This window comes from Anguilla rostrata, chromosome 6, assembly GCF_018555375.3.
Source record: "Anguilla rostrata isolate EN2019 chromosome 6, ASM1855537v3, whole genome shotgun sequence".
Lineage (NCBI taxonomy): Eukaryota > Metazoa > Chordata > Actinopteri > Anguilliformes > Anguillidae > Anguilla > Anguilla rostrata.
In genome coordinates this window covers 3,078,736-3,096,699 of record NC_057938.1, presented here as the reverse complement: position 1 = coordinate 3,096,699, position 17,964 = coordinate 3,078,736, and the positions used below count along the sequence as shown (strand labels likewise).

Genomic DNA, 17,964 nt, shown 5'->3' with positions numbered 1-17,964 from the left:
TCTAACACATTTACATATGAATATATGCAGGCCGAGCTGGTACTGCCGTGGCCTCTGGCCATGTTCCTCACCTCTGTTCCCCCGATAAGTCGGCCTCACAGGAAAATGGGTATCAACTGAAAAAAAAAGAGAGAGAAAAAACACCGGTTATTATAACAGTTAGAAAAGCCTCAGGTTTGTAGCAACAACAACAGCAGCAACATTGAGCGACATTTGTTTTCTTAACTCCAGGCAGATAAATATGTCAGTAGGATCAATGGGAACAGACATTATGTGCATTTGTTTGTAATTCTATGTCTCTGCGCGTCTATAACTCTAAAATCAACGTACCGCTGACCCCCCCCCCCCCCTGAGTGTCAGTAAGTATTTTTTCTCCTGTTTGACACTGATACCCCGAAGCACCCTAATACACCATCCAGGGTGGAATTTAAGCTTGCTTATAAAGTCTAAAAATAGTGCCCCCTGCCCCGGCCTTCTCAACCCCCCCCTCCCCCACCCCTCCAGGGGTGGGCTGTGGGAATTACGGGGGGGGGGGGTATAACTTGGACTTTCGGCTCCTGAGACTGCACGTTGAAGAACTCTGTAAGTTAAATTTGCCCGTTTGTTCCTTGTTTTGAAACTGGCGCCATTGTCGCAGATTGCGTCGGTTGCGTTAAGGTAATCCGCGTCGTTAAACGCCCCGTAGTTTCGACGTCATTGTTGATTTAGCGAAGTGCTCTTATTTTTAGGTGATACAGTTTTACGTACGAGAAAACACTTTGGACTACGCATGCGGGGAACACATTTTGAATATATTTCTGTTCTGAGACTTCGGACCGTTACTGCTGTCCCGTATGCATTTTTTGTTCTGCATGCATTAACGCTGAGCAGCTGGATAGTTGCAACATAACTGAACTCGCGGGGAACACGTGCTTCTTCTTCAGTGTGCGGCTCTGTTGTCGCCCCCCCCCCACACCCCCGCGACTAAGACTAGGCCGCCATGAAGTGAATGGATCAACAGAGTGAAACTAGAGGCGAACTAAAAATAAAAGAATAAGAAATAAATGAAAAACGATAAAGAGAACAAAACAATTCCAAACCATTTGCTATTAATTAGAAATATGTCAAGCTACGAGCTACCAGCTGTAAATATTGCATTGTTTTGTATGACTAGCCTGTGCATTTTCCTTTTCTCAGGACTGACCGCCACAGTCTAGGCTACAGTAGTTGTTTGTATTTTTTTGTTTTCCTTCAAACAAACTTGATTTAATTTTAATTTCTCGGCCCGTCACCCGATCCGTGCTCAAGGGTTATTTGGAGGCTGTCGTAGAGTGCGGTCAGTGCCCAGCGTTGTTGGGACATATCAGAGGGGCTGTCTGTGTGCAGAAATGTGCAGTGCTGGGGCTGTTGATTGGCGTGTCCCGCTGAAGTTCTGCTTTTCGCCGTACTGAGGTGACCCACGGTCCTGCTCTCAATCTCCTCCCATGACCCGCCAGAAAAGAAGTATTTCGTTTTTATTTATTTATTTATTTATTTATTTATTTATTTATTTATTTATTTATTTATTTTTTTGATGTCTTGGATGACAAAAGGCATGGTGCAGTGAAGATGTTTTCAAAAATATTATTTATATTAATTTATATTATTTTTATTGAAAGTGCAGGTTTCTGCGTAGTAGAATGTAGTTCTTAAAACTGGAGACTTGGGACAAAGATGAATTGCTGCGTCCTAGGAGCATTTAGATATTGCAGTATATTCATATTTACAATATATTGTGGTATATTCCACTTCTGCAGATATCTTCGAATTTTCCGGAGGGTTTTGCAGTGAGTGGGATGGGACTGGAGTAGTGGTGAAATGGAAAATTCTAAAATTGGGGGGAAAAGTCTGCCAGGGAGGGGCTACCCTCCCCCTTTATCATCCCGCTCTGTACATCTTCTCATCTTCTATCCAAAAAATCTGGGCGATTCCTTTTTGGTTGGAATTGTTTTTACTATAACCCCCCCCCCCCAACATCTCTCTCTGATTGGTTCTGGATGATGCTAATTGGGTCAAGAGTACCATGGTGCTTGCCATCAATGTTTTTCCCTTGAAATGGAACCATGCACTCAACGGACGTGGCAGACCTGCGGGCTGTCTGAACCAATGTGACTTCTCCTCCCTGTGAACCCTTACCTAAAACACAATATTCAGAAAATAATTTGAAATAAAACGTAATGCCCACGATATTACAACACTACGCAGCATTGGAAAAAAACTAATGCGATCTTGCCAGATATTTCGGATTTTGTAATATGTTTTAAAAGTGAATCGTGTGAAATTTGTCTGTCGTCACATTTTCACGAAAGGCTATGGTCCTATACAGAGCTGGAGGGAGGGACAGCCGAGATGATTTTAGAGACAGAAGCAGAGCGGACGCATTTGAAGTTCTTCTGTAATGGCCTGTGACTTGCCCCCCCCCACAGGCAGTCAGGGTGTTCGGGCGGCGCTGGTCACCTGACAGGGTCACCGGACAGGGGCCCCCGGTAAGAACTCTAAATGAAGACGTTGTTATAGAACGAGACGTCGCAGACACGATCCACCCTGATTAGAGACACGGTGACATGTTCACACATTTCGCTCTTTCAAGTGTGCTGGAACACACACGTGTGCACACACTCACATACACACACACGCTCACACGCACACACACTCACACACATACACACACACTCACACATACACACACATGCACAGACACACACTCACACACACACACACTCACACACTCTCACGCACACACTCACACACACACACACACACACACACACACACACACACACACACACACACACACACACACACTCATGGGTCTCTGAAGGCACATGAAAGCCTGCCCATGACCCCCTTGACTGTGTAAAAGCAGGCCTGAGGCCCTTCCCCCTCTCTGGCGGCCATTGCCGTGTCATCCCAAGGGCCTTCCAAAAAGGACTCCGTGTTTATTTACGGAGCGAATCGAAAGCGGGACGGGGGCACGCTAGTGGTCCGAATCGCCCCCTTTGGTCCCGCAGGCCCCTCTCAGTCCTCAGCCACTGCTAACCTTTAACCCAGAGCTCACCGGACAGGTGTGTGCCTGTGACACAGTGCTCCAGTGCACCGTGTTTCCCTCGCAGAAGCCGCTGATGCTCGAAATTGTGTACGCACTGAAATGTGAGTTGCTATGCGTGAACGCACCAGCGCTTCGTTTAGCGATATTTTACCACGTATTGTGATGCGTTCCAAGCTTGGCAGCGTATTTTATTGGATATTTTAGGTGTGCAGGAGCGCCGCTGTAGAGTTGTGTTGTGGGCTGATGGAAAAAGTACTGCGGTTGTGTAGAGAGTTTGTTGTGTTGTGGGTTGAAGGAGATAGCACTGCTGTTGTGCAGAGAGTTGGGTTGTTGGTTGAAGAGAGAGTACGACTGTTGTGTAGAGAGTTGCGTTGTAGATTGACGGAGGAAGCATTGCTGTTGTGAAGACAGTTATCTGTGTTGTGGGTTGGAGGACATTGCACTGCTGTTGTGGAGACAGTTAGCTGTGTTGTGGGTTGGAGGGCATTGCGCTGCTGTTGTGGAGTGTTGCGTTACCATGTGGAGGAAGAGCAGCTTTGCTACGCGGTTGTGGTTGGGAAGGAAACGCAGCCCTGAGCAGACAGGGGCAGTGGGGGGGGGGGGGGGGCATGCGACGGTACTCTGCTGTAAACTAAGATTTTGTCAGCTGGGAGGCAGGAGTGGCAGGGGTCAAAGTTCAGAGAGAGCAAACGCATGGAGGTGCTTTGGCTCCTGTCGGATGCAAACCCAAAAAAAAAAAACTGTTTCCACCTCTGGTGTGGAAGCGTGCCGTCCGGGGAAGCCTGCCGACTTTGCACCTGCGTGTTTCCGAGCGGTGAGTCTAGAACATTCCGCCGCGAATGACCTCGCCGCTGCGCGAGCCGCGAGCCGTCTTCCTCCTCTTCCTCCTCCTCCTCATCACCTGCAAAAAAAAAAAAAAAGAAAACATGGCTGCCCGCCAGCGAGACGTAGCATCGAGAGAGAAATAAAAAAGAAAAAAAAGACGAACACGGCCCCAGCTACAGAACGGGGCGCTCTTATCACCCCGGACCAGCAGGGTGGGGCTATTTTTAGGCCGCAGAGAAGCGTGACTGTCTTAAGGGGGAGGGGCCAAGAAAGAACCGAAGCACCTGCCCCCCACCATCTCACATTAAATATGACTACGTCGTGGTTTTGTTAAGTGCGGGGGTTTTGATGTCTCCATTTTTAGAACTTTTTAAAATTATTTCCGTATGTGTTTTGTTTCCTGTTTATTTGTTCCGTTTAATGAAAAGCTCTCAAGTCAAAGTTTCTCTCTTGGTCTCAGCCTCCTGTGCTGTCTCTCTCTCTCTCTCTCTCTCTCTATATATATATATATATATATATATATATATGTATATATGTATATATATCTCCCTTTCTCTGTCTTTCGCTCTCTCAATTCTTAATGAGCTTGAATGTCGTGAGAGTGAAGAAGATATTGTTGCCAATGCACTTCTATTGACATTTTTTAGTATCCCTTCCCTTAATCAATCAGAAAGGAGACAACCATACATCAAGAAATACTAAAATGCTGTAACGCAAAACAAGGTTGAAGATCAATCAAAAGATCGATCGAGCGCCACTCAGTGTCCTGCAGGCTGTGGGATTTGGTTGCTAAGTGAAGCAGTTTTGTCTTGTCCTAGTAAAATATACATTTTTATTGGCTGGTATTTTTTAAATGGGAGGCAGATTTGTCTCTCGGTGAAATTCTTTCTTGCATCTTTCTTATGGTATTTATCTAGGCGACAGTTCATCTCTGTCTCCGCCACATTAGTCTTGAAGTGGCCGCACAGTCTGTCCTGTCTTGGTGTCTGCGATTCTTTGAGGCAGTTCTGTTACTGGTTTGGTCTGTCTCTTTTTCCCCTCTGTTCCTCTCTTCCTCCCCCACTCTCCCTCTCTCTCCTCCTCTCACTTTTTCTCTTTCTCCCTCCTTTCTGTCCTTCTCTGTGTTCCTGTCGAATTTCAAACTCAGATAGAGATTTATTCCCATAACAAATTAGCGGTGCTACCAAAGTATATTTGACAAGTTCACAAACGCAGAAGTCACAGCATAAACAACGATTATATTCAGTATGTTTGTATATAAAAGGATATACATACACACAGCACACACGCACACACACACACACGCACACACGCACTCATGCACACACGCACACACACAGACACACACACACACATCCTCCTAATATCCACACATATCCTCCAAGAGTGTCTGGTCTAAATCAGAAGAACCAAATATTTTGCTATGCTGGAACCTACTCAACAAGGAACATTCAACATTCAGCTCTCCCTCTCTCTCTCCCTCCCTCTCTCTCTCTCTCTCTCTCTCTCTCTCTCTATCCCTCTCTCTCCCTCTCTCTCTCTCTCTCTCTCTCTCTCTGTGCTGGTGTTTGCTTATGAAGCCTTAAAAGGCAGAGATTATTATTTGTGCTCCTGGCAGTAACAGGACGGCGGGGACTGATCTTCCTCTTTGGGAACCCTGGCCGAATTAGTCTGGCAGGACAGACCCAGCTGCGTACCCCTCCAACCCCAATCCCCCCCCCCCCCCCAGCCCGCCCGACCCCCCTGTGGACACCTAGTCAGGGTCGGCTGATGACTCAAGCGGGCCAAAGATCCTTGGTTGGCGCTCCCAGCGCTAGCTCCCAGACCACAAGCAGGGCTGGAGAACGCATTACAGCCCGGATTCCCAGCTGTGACGACCGTGTCTCACCCGCCAATCACAGCGGTCACTGAGCGTCAGCACACTCCGTTACCATGACGCCGAACGCCGCGTTACCGTGACGCCGAACGCCGCGTTACCGTGACGCCGAACGCTGCGTTACCGTGACGCCGGTCGGACCGCGCTGCGTTACGTGCGCGACGGGCCGCGGGTTTCTCTGTTGCGCAGACGGGCCGCGGTGTTTCTCTGTCTGCGCAGACGGGCCGCGGTGTTTCTCTGTCTGCGCAGACGGGCCGCGGTGTTTGTCTTTCTGCGCAGACGGGCCGCGGTGTTTCTCTTTCTGCGCAGACGGGCCGCGGTGTTTCTCTGTCTGCGCAGACGGGCCGCGGTGTTTCTCTGTCTCGACGGCCGATTTTGCAGACGGGCCGCGGTGTTTCTCTGTCTGCGCAGACGGGCCGCGGTGTTTGTCTTTCTGCGCAGACGGGCCGCGGTGTTTCTCTGTCTGCGCAGACGGGCCGCGGTGTTTCTCTGTCTGCGCAGACGGGCCGCGGTGTTTCTCTGTCTGCGCAGACGGGCCGCGGTGTTTGTCTTTCTGCGCAGATGGGCCGCGGTGTTTGTCTTTCTGCGCAGATGGGCCGCGGTGTTTGTCTTTCTGCGCAGACGGGCCGCGGTGTTTGTCTTTCTGCGCAGACGGGCCGCGGTGTTTCTCTGTCTGCGCAGACGGGCGCTGTTTGTCTTCGCGCAGATGGCGGTGTTGTCTTTCTGCGCAGACGGGCCGCGGTGTTTCTCTGTCTGCGCAGACGGGCCGCGGTGTTTGTCTTTCTGCCGCGTTGCGCAACTCCCGTCTGTTTGTGTGCGCCGGCCGTGACCCTTAATCCGATTGGGCGATTATAAACGCATCCCTGTTGCGCAACGGCGGGGTGGGGGGTGGGGGGTGCGGGGGGGGTTTGGGGGCAGGGGGGCGGTTTGGGGGGCGTACTGAGTGAGCCCTTCGGGTTTCTCCTCGCGCTGGCGTCCGGTAGCAGGGGAGAGAGCGATGGCGGTTCTCTTGGGCCCGAGCAGAAGACCGGCCCCCCGCCCGACGGGCAGCTGGGTGAGAGTGAGATCACCGCTGGGTGGGAGGGATGAGCGAACTCTCCCTGTATTGTGAAAATCGCATTTTTCTTTCGATAAACAGCCCCCCTCCCAACCACCCAACCCCCCCCCCCCTCCCAACCACCCCCAGAATGGTCTGTTGCCACGATGTGAAGGAGTGGAGTGGTTTTAACTGCTCTCTGTTTTCCACTGGTCAGGTGGACCTTGAGCCATTGTTTGCCCGTGCGCTTCAGAGTGGTGGATCAGGTGGGAAAGACAGAGAGTGAGTGAGAGGTGAGAGAGAGAGAGAGAGAAAGTGAGTATGAGGTGAGAGAGGGAGAGCAGGGGAGAGAGAGTGCGATGAGAGAGGGGAGAAAGAGAGAGACAGGGCGGGGAGGAAGGAGGAGAGAGAGAGGAGGAGGAGAGAAAGATAAGCAAGGAGAGGGGGAGAAGAGAGAGCAAGGAGAGAGAGAGAGAGCAATGGAGAGAGAGGGGGAGAGAGAAGGAGAGAGGAGAAGAGCAATGGGAGGAGGAGGAGAGAGAGCAATGGGAGAGAGGGAGAGGGAGAGAGAGAGAGGCAATGGGGGGAGAGAGAGGTGGAGAGAGAGAGAGAGAGAGAGAGAGAGCAATGGGAGGGAGGGGGAGAGAGAGAGAGAGCAATGGGAGAGAGAGGGGGAGAGCGAGTGATGGGTGCCTGGCTGAATCGTGACTCTCTGGATGACTCAGTGTTACTGGAGGGGTTCAATTTGTAACCAGAGCTCTTGGACGTCTTCCTCAGAACTCTTCCTCGGTTCTTCTCGCCGCGTGCGGAGGGCCCTTCCCCGCAGGCTCGACGGCGGCCGGGTCCACCTGGGCTGCTTCCTGCGTGAGTCTGATTAACCCTTCGAAGGGCAGGCTTCCTTGACTGTTGTTCCGTCTGTGTTCTAGAACTCCACCGCCTGCAGTCGCCAGCAGTCGATTGTGACGTCAGCATCAGAACGTTTCCGTTAAGAACGTTCTGATCGCACACGTCTGGTCTTACTCCGCAGGGGGATAAACTGCGTAAACTGTCTAGCGCGTCACGCACTACCCCCCAGTCCTCCTCGGGCACGCACAGTTCCACTGGGAAGGCAACGCAGGTTGTGACGGTCTTGTTTTTTTATTTTTTAAACGGAACGTCCCGGTATAAGTGGGTTTGTTGGTTACGTGCAGGTGCGTGAGCATCTTGCTGTGGACTCTGACACTGGTGTCAGTCGGTTCTGTTAGGGGTGTTGGAGGACGCTGTGTTGCCTGTGTTATGCGCCAAGAGCGGTGCGTGACAGTCGCTCAGCGGGTCTGAATGCTGTATTGCCCTGGACCTGTTTTTAGGTCGATATGATAAGAGCGGGGAGAGCATCGTGTAACTCAAGGAGGAGCGGACGCTCTTACCTTATCCGCAGCAGCTAATGCTGTTCGCATTTCTTAGTGCTCACTTTGTTTTTGACGTGCACTCCATTTGCGCAGCTGGGTACCTCTGCGCAGGTGAAGTTCCGCTGAATTCCATGCCTGTGTCATGTGACCGTGTGACAGTGGGGTTAGCTGAGCTTCCAGCCCTGCCCCCTCAGATCTGAAATATATATATTTTTAAATTGGCAGCCGGTTACATCATCATCATCATCATCATCACCATCATCACAGGAATTGCCGTCTTCTTCTGTTTCACCACCATCTTCCCCGTACATGCAGAAATACATGGACAGATAGATGAATAGATGGATGGAGACAGAGAGGTAGACAGAGGGAATGACGTGGAGGACAGCTGTGTATGAACCAGCGTCGTCCGTGTGATCTCCTCGGTTAGGGGAACGGAATTTGTTGCCATGGCGACCGTAAATAGCTTGTGACGTCACGCAGCGTCCCCCCCCCCAGCCCCCCGCCCCCATTGGCTGCACGAAGGATGCTGTTGAGGTGCCTTGTGCCCCCGCGAGTTCTGTGTGAATCCCAACATCTGGGTCCTCGCTGAGTCTGGCCATGTGGAAGCAGTTTGAGGCTGACACTTAGAACAAGCAGCTCTAAACTCACGTGCTGCGTGTGTGTGTGTGCGTGTGTGTGTGTGTGTGTGTGTGTGTGTGTGTGTGCACGCACACACGCTGTCTTTCCCTCCACAGCTCGCTTTCTGAGTGGCTGGATCCTTTTTTTAAATGTTTTACTTTGTTAATGAATGATTCACTTCTTCTCTGTAGTGCTGTTCCAGCTCCGGAGTGAGAGCTTTGAGTGGAGCCAGGGTATGTAGGTAGGTATGAGGATAACACCAGCCTGTTGGCTGGGAGGTTGTAGCTGCATCACTTAGTTTACTTTGTATCTGTTCCTCTCTTGTTTCTATCGTCCCTCCTGACTTTCTCATCCCACTGCTCATTCCTCCTCTGTCTCCTCTCCTCTCCTCCTTTCTCTCCCTCTCTCTCCTCTCTCTCTCTCCCTCCCTTTCTCTCTCTCTCCCTCTCCCTTTCGCTCTCTCTCTTCCTTTCTCTCTCTCCTCCTTTCTCTCTCTCTCTCTCTCTCTCAATTTCAATTTCATCTCAATGGGCTGTATTGGCATGAAATACATACAGTACCTATAGCCGAAGCAAACGGAAAACATACGAGAAACACGTTTTATAACAGAAGTGAAACAGGAACGACAGTTAATACTTCTAAAATTACAATTGGAGTTTAAATATAATAAAATGCAGTGCTACAGACTGCTTGCATCACTTCCTCCTCTGTCTCTACCCTCCTCTCCCTCCCTTTGAATCCTCTCTCTCTCTCTCGTTCTCACTCCCTCTCGCTCTCTCATCATTTGTGTTGTTCTCTGTGCTCTTGCTAAAGTTTTGGTGTTTGATTGTTACTGGCGCAGTGTTCAGTGTTGCAGGTGTAGTATTCAGTGTTATTGATACACTGTTCAGTGTTGCTGGTGCAGTGTTCATGTATCTTATGTTCAGTGGCGACAGTGTTCAGTTTATTGTGCTGTCATGTTGTGTCAGTGTTCAGTGTTATCGATACACTGTTCAGTGTTTGAGCATGCTTAGTGTTGCTGTACAGTGTTCAGTGTTATCGGTACACTGTTCAGTGTTATTGATACACTGTTCAGTGTTGCTGGTGCAGTGTTCAGTGTTATTGATACACTGTTCAGTGTTGCTGGTACAGTGTTCAGTGTTATCGATACACTGTTCAGTGTTATTGATGCACTGCTTAGTGTTGCTGGTACAGTGTTCAGTGTTATCGATACACTGTTCAGTGTTACTGGTGCTGTTCTCTGTGTTATTAGTACACTGCTCAGTGTTGCTGGGGCAGTGTTCAGTGTTGCTGGTACAGTGTTCAGTGTTATCGATACACCGTTCAGTGTTGCTGGTACAGTGTTCAGTGCTGGAGGGAGGCAGGTTGAGGGCCCAGTTAGAGTGGATCAGGTGCGGCCTCAGTTAGAGGCTCCGGGGGGGGGTGGGGGCGGGGAGCAGCCACATGCAAACCCAGCATAGAGCTTCTGCTGGCCTGTTGACTCCGCCCCCCCCCCACTGATACTCCCCCACCACCATGACACGGCGGTCACATGATCGCACGGCTTCCTCTTTCTCTCTCACTGCGCCCTCAGAAGGAGGAAGAGGGGGGAGGGGGGAGGGGGGAAGTGGAGGGCTGCTGGAGGAACCGAACTGTCACCTGCTCCTCACCGCACGGTGAGGTCTGTCCCAAACGAGGCGCTGTGAAAAACGACGCGTCAGCGCTCCCCCCGTCCCGTGGGTCATGCGTTCCGGTTTGGTCTGGCGTTACACGGTCCACGGTTCTGGTTCCCGGTTCGGTGAGGTCCGCAGTTCATCCCCGGTCCCGGTGGTGCTGCGGTCCATGGTTCTGGTCCGGTTCCGTGAGGTCTGCAGTTCAGCCCCGGTCCCGGTGGTGCTGCGGTCCACGGTTCAGGGTCGGGTCAGTTGTCCGGTCGTCTGGTTCCGGTTGAGATGATGCTCTGAGTCGCCGTGGAGACGGCGTGTTGCTCGCTCGCTGTGTCCTCTCCAGACGGGGGGGGGGCGGGCGTGGGCGGGGCGTGGGCGGGGGCACTGTTGGGGCAGCCAGCGAGCGCTGAGAAGGGAGGGGCGTTATTCCTTACCCACAATGCACCGGGGGCGCAGGGCTCTGGTAACTAGCTCCTTGAGCGACAGCAGAAGCTCGTCAGCACTGAAGGGACAGGCAGGTAAGAGGCCTTCATCGCTGCAGCCTTCTCCCGTTAGAGTGTGTGTGTGTGTGTGTGTGTGTGTGTTTGTGTTTGTGTTTATTTTCTCTTCCCGTGTGCCACGGTGTGTGTGTGTGTGTGCATTCGAATTTTATTCCGATGCCCGTTTACCCTGCACACCGTAGAGGGGACACTGATACCGTAGAGCGTTAGTTTATCTGATCGGGCAGTTTTCAGCGTTCACGGTTCTGACCGTGACACCGCTTCAGGGCAGATGAGGATGATGAGGATGATGAGGAAGAAGCAGGACCGCAGCCAGATATTCCGGGGAAGTTAATTTGGCTTTTGGGTCCAAAATATCATTGCTTTCATTGTCAGTAAAAACATTCCTGCAAGAGTTCTTCTTTCTGCATAAAATATAATTTCTGTTCATATTGTTCCAATATTCCTTACTTTGATCTTCCTGTAAGTGCTACTTTTTCTCAAGAGAGACTGATCTTACCATCAAGAAAGTTTTATTATAGTGTTTTTTTTATGAAGAAATACCTTCAATTTTCAGATTGTTTATGCACTTGTGGACGTAAGGCTTGTTCTTTTGTCTGTCAGCACGGAAAATTCCGTCAGTTCAAATTTACATATTTATTCATTTCCTTTTGCACATTTTACTATAATTTGAGGTTGCTGTTAAAAGTTCTCCTCGGACTTGTAGAACATTCTGATGAACTCAAGGTGGTAAACTCATGGTGTATTTCGATCCTCGATATCGTCTTTATGCTGTATGTGTTCAACCGGCTCCATTTATCTTTTGAGAAAAACATATTTTGCTGTCTTATGGTTTTTTACAAAAATTCCAATTTTAGAGTTAAATTATTTGGATGTGAATCATTTCTTAAACTACATGAAAACATGCTGGATAGTCGAGCATTTCTTGTCGGCACAGTTCGTATCTTAAACGCTCAACGGTTGCATTCTGACTGCTCGGTGAGGACAACATGGCCGCCTTCGGATCTGTGAACAAGTGCGCGAAAGTGAGTGAGAGGAAGACAACGAGAGAGAGAGAGAGAGCGAGAGAGAGAGAGAAAGAGAGGGAGAGAGAGAGAGAGGTAGTGAGGGTAGAAGAGAGAAATGAGAGGACTGAACGGTAGATAAAAGAGGCAGTAACGAAAAAACGGTTGACGACGCCATCTCAGGTCTTCTTGCGTCTTCTCTCCCCCCCCCCCCCCCCTTTGCGGTGCAGCACACTGTCATGTCCTCATTTCCTGTGCAGAGCTGCTCAGGGCCTGAAAGTTCGTTAGGCCCAGTGACTGCGGTTTCCAAACGCGACTTATCCATACAAGGCCAGGGCTCGGGTTAACGGTGCGCGCGCGTGTGTGTGGGGGGGGGGGGGTGGCTGTAGCTTGGTAGGTGCGGAATGGTCACATTTAACGCTCCCCTCTTCCACCAAACTACCGCACACTCGCTGCAAATGTGCACTAACTCAACATGACATGTTGGGGTTGTCCCTCTGTTAGAACGGACAGAGTGTTTGTGAGAGGAGGAGAGAAAACTAAGGGGGGGGGGAGAGAGAGAGAGAGAAGTTGAGAAAGTGAGCAAGGGAGGAAGAATATTTTACATCCCCTTTATTTGGTCATTCGTTTTTTTGTTTTACAGACCATCTACCGTGTTTTGTCAAACGAGTTAATTTCTCAGAGAAACGGAAAAACATAAGAATAAAAGGAAGTGAGAGACAGAGATAGCAAGAGAGAGAGAGAAAGAGAGAATGAGAGAGAGAAAGAGAGAGTGAGAGTGAGAGAGAGAGAGAGAGAGAGAGAGAGAGAGTAGTACAAAGACACAGGGAACAGGGCTGAGGCATTACGATGCAGTTAGATGGGCACTGGGGGATGGAAACCCCACTGAGCATGCTCAGCGCTATCGCACGCGCTCAGTGCTGGCTGAGGGTTAGAACTGCAGTGAGACGAAGCTCGGTATCCGCCATGTTGTGCAGGACACATATTTACGACCGACGGTTTCGTTCCCATGTCTTTTACGACTTTGTCCCGAGTTTTTAGAACTGTAGCGAATCATTATCTGGCTATCGGAGATGACTTTATACGGTATATGTTTTTTTTTTGTTTGTGTTTTTTTGTTGTTGTACCATATTGAACTAGATAAACAGCTGGGTATGTAACTGAAGCAACTGCACCAGGGATCTTGGCCACATACATAGCAGTGTACTACTACTTGTGATTCAAACCTGCAACCTCCTAGGTTTTAGACAAGGCTAGCGTCTGCACTCACTGCTCCTGAAGTTAAAGTTTTGAGACCCCGTCTATTTTAGGCTCCTTATGATGAGGGATTACAAATTTTATTTATTTATTTATGTTACCAGAGATTGAAGGGACTAGAAGGAGGGGGGCATGGGGAGAGAATGGGGGGGGAGGTTGGGTTCGCAGTGTGTACTTACCTCTTTTCCACAGCCAATCAGAATCAGCTCCTCTCTGGTGGGGTTTTTTAGGGTGACCGTGCACGCCCCCCTCCCCCCAACCCCCCTCCGGCCCCCCGTAGCCACACCCGGAGGTCATGTGACCTTCAGCTGACGATCCGTTCTGTTGCTCTGAGACCATTAAGGTCAACCCATAAGATCACATTTCCACACTCTGTTACTCACAGGCCCAAACCACAGCCCAGAAGGACCTAAAAGAAGGAGGGAGGGGGGAGGGAGGGAGGGAGGGAGGGAGAGAGGAAACAACAGAAAGGAAGAGAGATAGAGATAGAGATGGAAGAGGAAGAAAGAGAAATGTGATCAAACGAGAGAAAACAAATGAAATAAAGGAGAGATAAAGAAAAAGGTGGTGATAGAGAAAGAAAGAAGGAAATAAGCAAGAAGAAGAAAGAGAGAGAGAGAGATAAAGAGAAAGTTGGAAGAAAGAAAATAACTAGCAAGAAAATGAAAGGGTGAAGGACAGGAAAAATGTGTTGGACAGAGAAACAAAAAGAGAAAGAGAGCAGGAGTGATAAAATAAAGAAAGAAAGAGATAAAGAGAAAGGGAGAAAGAGAAAGAGAGAGTGTGTATTTGGGATATAGAGGTATAGAGGTGACTGTGATTGGCTGCTGTGGATGACAGGGTCAGACAGGATTTAGGGCTGCAGGTGTAAATTGGAGGAGACTTATCGCTACTGTGGAGGGGGGGGGCTGGCGGGGGCTGGGCGGGGTGTGGGGGGGCTTAGATTGTGTGTTCAGAGCAGCACTAATGGGCAGGAAAGGCCACAGCTGCTGCAGGAAACAGACCTGACAATCCTGACCGTCTGCGTCGCTCTGTGTGGTCTGGGTGCGGGCGAGAACACGGTCACGACCGTCAAACAGATCCAGCCGGTGTTCACCAATTAAGGCACGGTCACCCTCATCAAATCAAACACCGTCACCTTCATCAAATAGAACACAGTCATCATCATCAAATGAAAAACAGTCACTGCCATTAAATTAAAACACAGTCAGTGTTCACCAATTAAGGCACGGTCACCCTTATCAAACAAAACACAGGCACCACTATCAAATAAATACAGTCACGACCATCAATTAAAGCACAGTCACTAACACATGGTTAAACTCTGTGATTGACACGCTAAAATTTTGTTACTGCCACAGGGCTGAACAGAGGCTAAAACATAAGAGTTCTGTCGCAGTTTTCAGAGCAGTGCTGTTGTACTTCACTATCCACCCACACACACACATGGCCCTTGCTTTTGGAAATTCAGTGTTCGAAATGCCTCAACTTTCTGCACCACCTTCCACCAGGGCCCTTGTTTGTGACTTGAACAAGAACTTCCAGGTTCCAAAATAGTTTCACTGGACAGGTCACCCACCTTTTTTTTTTTTTTTTGGTGCTCTGGATATGTTTTTCTGAAATCCAATGTTGTCTGTTTGGTTCTGATTGGCTACAGCTTCTGAGCTTCACAGGCCACATGTTGAGCAGTTCTACTGTTCAGTGTGACATCATCAAAGCAGGCCAGATGCTGAGCAGTTCTACTGCTCATTGTGACATCATCAAAGCAGGCCAGATGCTGTGCACTAATCTTCCTGCAGGGTATATAGAATCTCTATAGTAACCGGGTGGGTCAGTTCCTTTGTGCCTTCCGTCTCCTTCACAGACTGTCTCCCACAGGAAGGGAAATTTCCGGTGCTCCAGTACAGGTCATGTCCAAAAACAGAACATTCATCGCCATCATTGCCCTTGCCCCCCCCCCTCCCCCTCCCCCATGCCCACTGTGGTAATATTTATGAGATGCACCAAACTTTAATGAATTTCAACCTTTGGAACACAGAGCTGACCATCTGGTTTATCTACAAAATCTGTGGGCGTGCTGTACGAGTGCTTGTTTGAGAGATCTGTCGAGATTCCTTTTTATTTCACACTCTGGAAACCTCCAGAGGCATTGCTGCCTCAATCTTCCTACTGCATGTCACTAAATCAAAACGGCATTAAATTCAAAGTGCAAAAGGAAATAATCATCATGAACAGGGGTTCTGTGTGTGTGTGTGTGTGTGTTGGGGGGGTTACTGGGATACTGGTGAGAAAGAGCTAATAGAGACTGCGGTGGGAAAACTGCCACAGAAATGTATTTCGCTTCGTTTTATTGTCAAAAGAAATGTAGTGTGTATGGCCACAGTATATGAAAGAGCCAATCACAGGAAGGCCTGCCTCTCAACACCCAGGCAATGCTTTTTAATGGAACAGGAACTGTTGTCCTGTATTATTACTACGGTAGAGAGACTCTTCCCCTGTGTGTGTGCCTGTTTGTATTCATACCACACAACCCTCCCGCTGCAACACACACACACACACACACACACACAATTAACCCTTAGAAGATTAGGTTTTTTTTAGAATGTTTTTTTTTTCAAAAAGTCAGTGTTGTAGAACTCCATCGCTCTCAGTCACCAGTAGTGATTGCGACATCAGCATTAGAATGTTCAGTTAAGAATATTTTGGTGATTGTGACATCAGCATTAGAATGTTCAGTTAAGAATATTTTGGTGATTGTGACATCAGCATTAGAATGTTCAGTTAAGAATATTTTGGTGATTGTGACATCAGCATTAGAATGTTCAGTTAAGAATATTTTGGTGATTGTGACATCAGCATTAGAGTGGTCAGTTAAGAATAGAATATTTTGATGATTGTGACATCAGCGGTGGTCAGTTGAGAACATTCTGATGACACGTCTGCGTTCTCGCACTGTTAATGGGTTGAGACCTGAGGCGCTGGTGCATGGGTAACGGCAGCGTCCTGTTTGCTACGGCTCGGTAGCGTAGCCGGCTAGCTCCTGGCTCGGGCGTGCTCTGCGCTGGTCCAGGGCTGCTCTCTCGCCGCCTCTCTCGGGGGGGGGGCTGTTTTCGGGGTGAGGGGCTCAGCGCTGGGTCACACAGCTCGGGTTAGGGCCATGGGCCCGTGGGACGGGGAGAGGAGAGCTTACCTTGAGGCGAAGGCTACAGATGCTCCACGGGTAAGGTGCGGCGAACGGGGGGGGTGAGAAGGCCGATGACTTCAGCGAGCCGACACATCCTCCCCTCCCCACCCGCACCCCCACAGGGGGCAGTGTCCCACACCATTTAGTGGTGTTGATTCGCACCCCAGGAGTTTTGGCTGGGGCTGGGGCTCGGGGGTTGCGCAGGGTGCCTTTTTTTTGGCGCGGGGCACGTGGGCTCTTTCCGGGTCGTTCCGTGTGCACGGAAGTCCTCTCCTCCTGCTGCCGCGCCCGGCACTGCGAGAGGGGGATTCCCAGCCTCTGCGTCCAACAGGGCAACCCAAGGTTATGTTGCGCTTTGCAATTCAGGTGGGGGGGGGGGGGGGAGGGCGGTGTGTGTGTGTGTATGTATTTGTATGTGGCTGTGTGTGTGTGTGTATGTCTGTGTGTGTGTGTGTGTAGTGTGGTTTGTGTATGTGTGTGGATGTGACTGTGTGTGTGTGTGTTGTGTGTATGTGTGTGTGATGTGTGTGGGGTTGTGTATGTGTTGTATGTGGTTGTGTGATGTGTGTGTGTGTGTGTGTGTGTGTAGTGTGTGTGGGTATGTGTATGTGTGGGTATGTGGCTGTGTGAGTGTGTGTGTCAGCATGTAAATGCTGATCAGTTCTCAGTCCCTCTAAGACAAGCTTTCCTGTCTCTGTTTCTGTGTCTCCCTCTTTTTCTCTCTCTCTCTCTCTCCCTTTCTTCCTTTTTTCTCCTCCTTTTTGCCTGTTCCCTCACCTCCCACCACGGTGTGTCTGTCTCACTTTCTCTTTATCTCTCTCTCCCTCCTTCCTTCTCTTCCTCTCCCTCTCTCTCTCCCTCTCTCCCTCTCTCCCCCTCTCTCTCTCTCTCGCGCGCGCACACACACACAGTTGACAAGGCTGGCGGGCTGCCTGGTGGGGCTGGTTTTTTTTCTCTTTTTTCTCTCTTGTGGGCGGGGCAGTCAGGCGGTGAGAGGAGGGGAGGGGGGGGCAGGGGGACGGGGGGACGGGGGGGGGGCGGAGCGTCTGTGGCGTGTCTGCGCAGTGCTGCGTCTGGCTGGCGCTGTGCAGCTGCGTGACTCCAGCGAACAGGAACGCTGCTCGTGTGTGTGTGAGACGGCAGACCGGACGGACTGAAACGCAGACGGGACAGACACACGCAGGACGGACAGACGGACGGACGCTCCCGCTCTTTTCCCCCCTCCCCCCCTGACGATGACCCGCCCGGAGCGGGGAGCCGAGCCGCCAGCGCGCCCCGTCCTCGTCGTCGCCGCACGCTCACGCCCGCACGCGCTCGCGAGCACACGGACGCACACGCACACGCACACGCGCACACCCTGTGGAGAACGATGTGAGAGAGGTAAGCCGCTGTCTAGATCGCTCTCTCTGCAGCCTTTTCCTCTGCCTCGCTCTTCCCCCTCCCTCTCTCTCTCCTTCTCCTTCCTCCTCTCTCTCTTTCTCTCTCGCTCTCTCCCCCTCTCTTTCTCTCCCTCTCTCTCTCGCTGTCTCTGTCTCTTCACGCCGTTGCCGCTGGAGTCCG

The 17,964-nt window shown here is 50.3% G+C and overlaps 1 protein-coding gene across 21 annotated transcripts in view; it reads left to right on the top strand.

Annotated features, from left to right (window-relative positions):
* The first annotated feature begins 10,832 nt into the window (after positions 1-10,832).
* The window catches only part of LOC135258220 (muscleblind-like protein 1), a 55,666-nt gene continuing 48,534 nt past the window's right edge, over positions 10,833-17,964 (top strand). For 11 of the 21 annotated variants that reach the window (XM_064341552.1, XM_064341553.1, XM_064341549.1 and 8 more), the window contains exon 1: positions 10,833-10,977. The gene's annotated coding sequence lies outside the window, so the exon portion shown is untranslated. Of the gene's footprint in view, positions 10,978-17,537; positions 17,785-17,964 lie in introns of those variants that run through there. The other 10 variants (XR_010330906.1, XR_010330905.1, XR_010330904.1 and 7 more) reach the window with 2 other exon arrangements.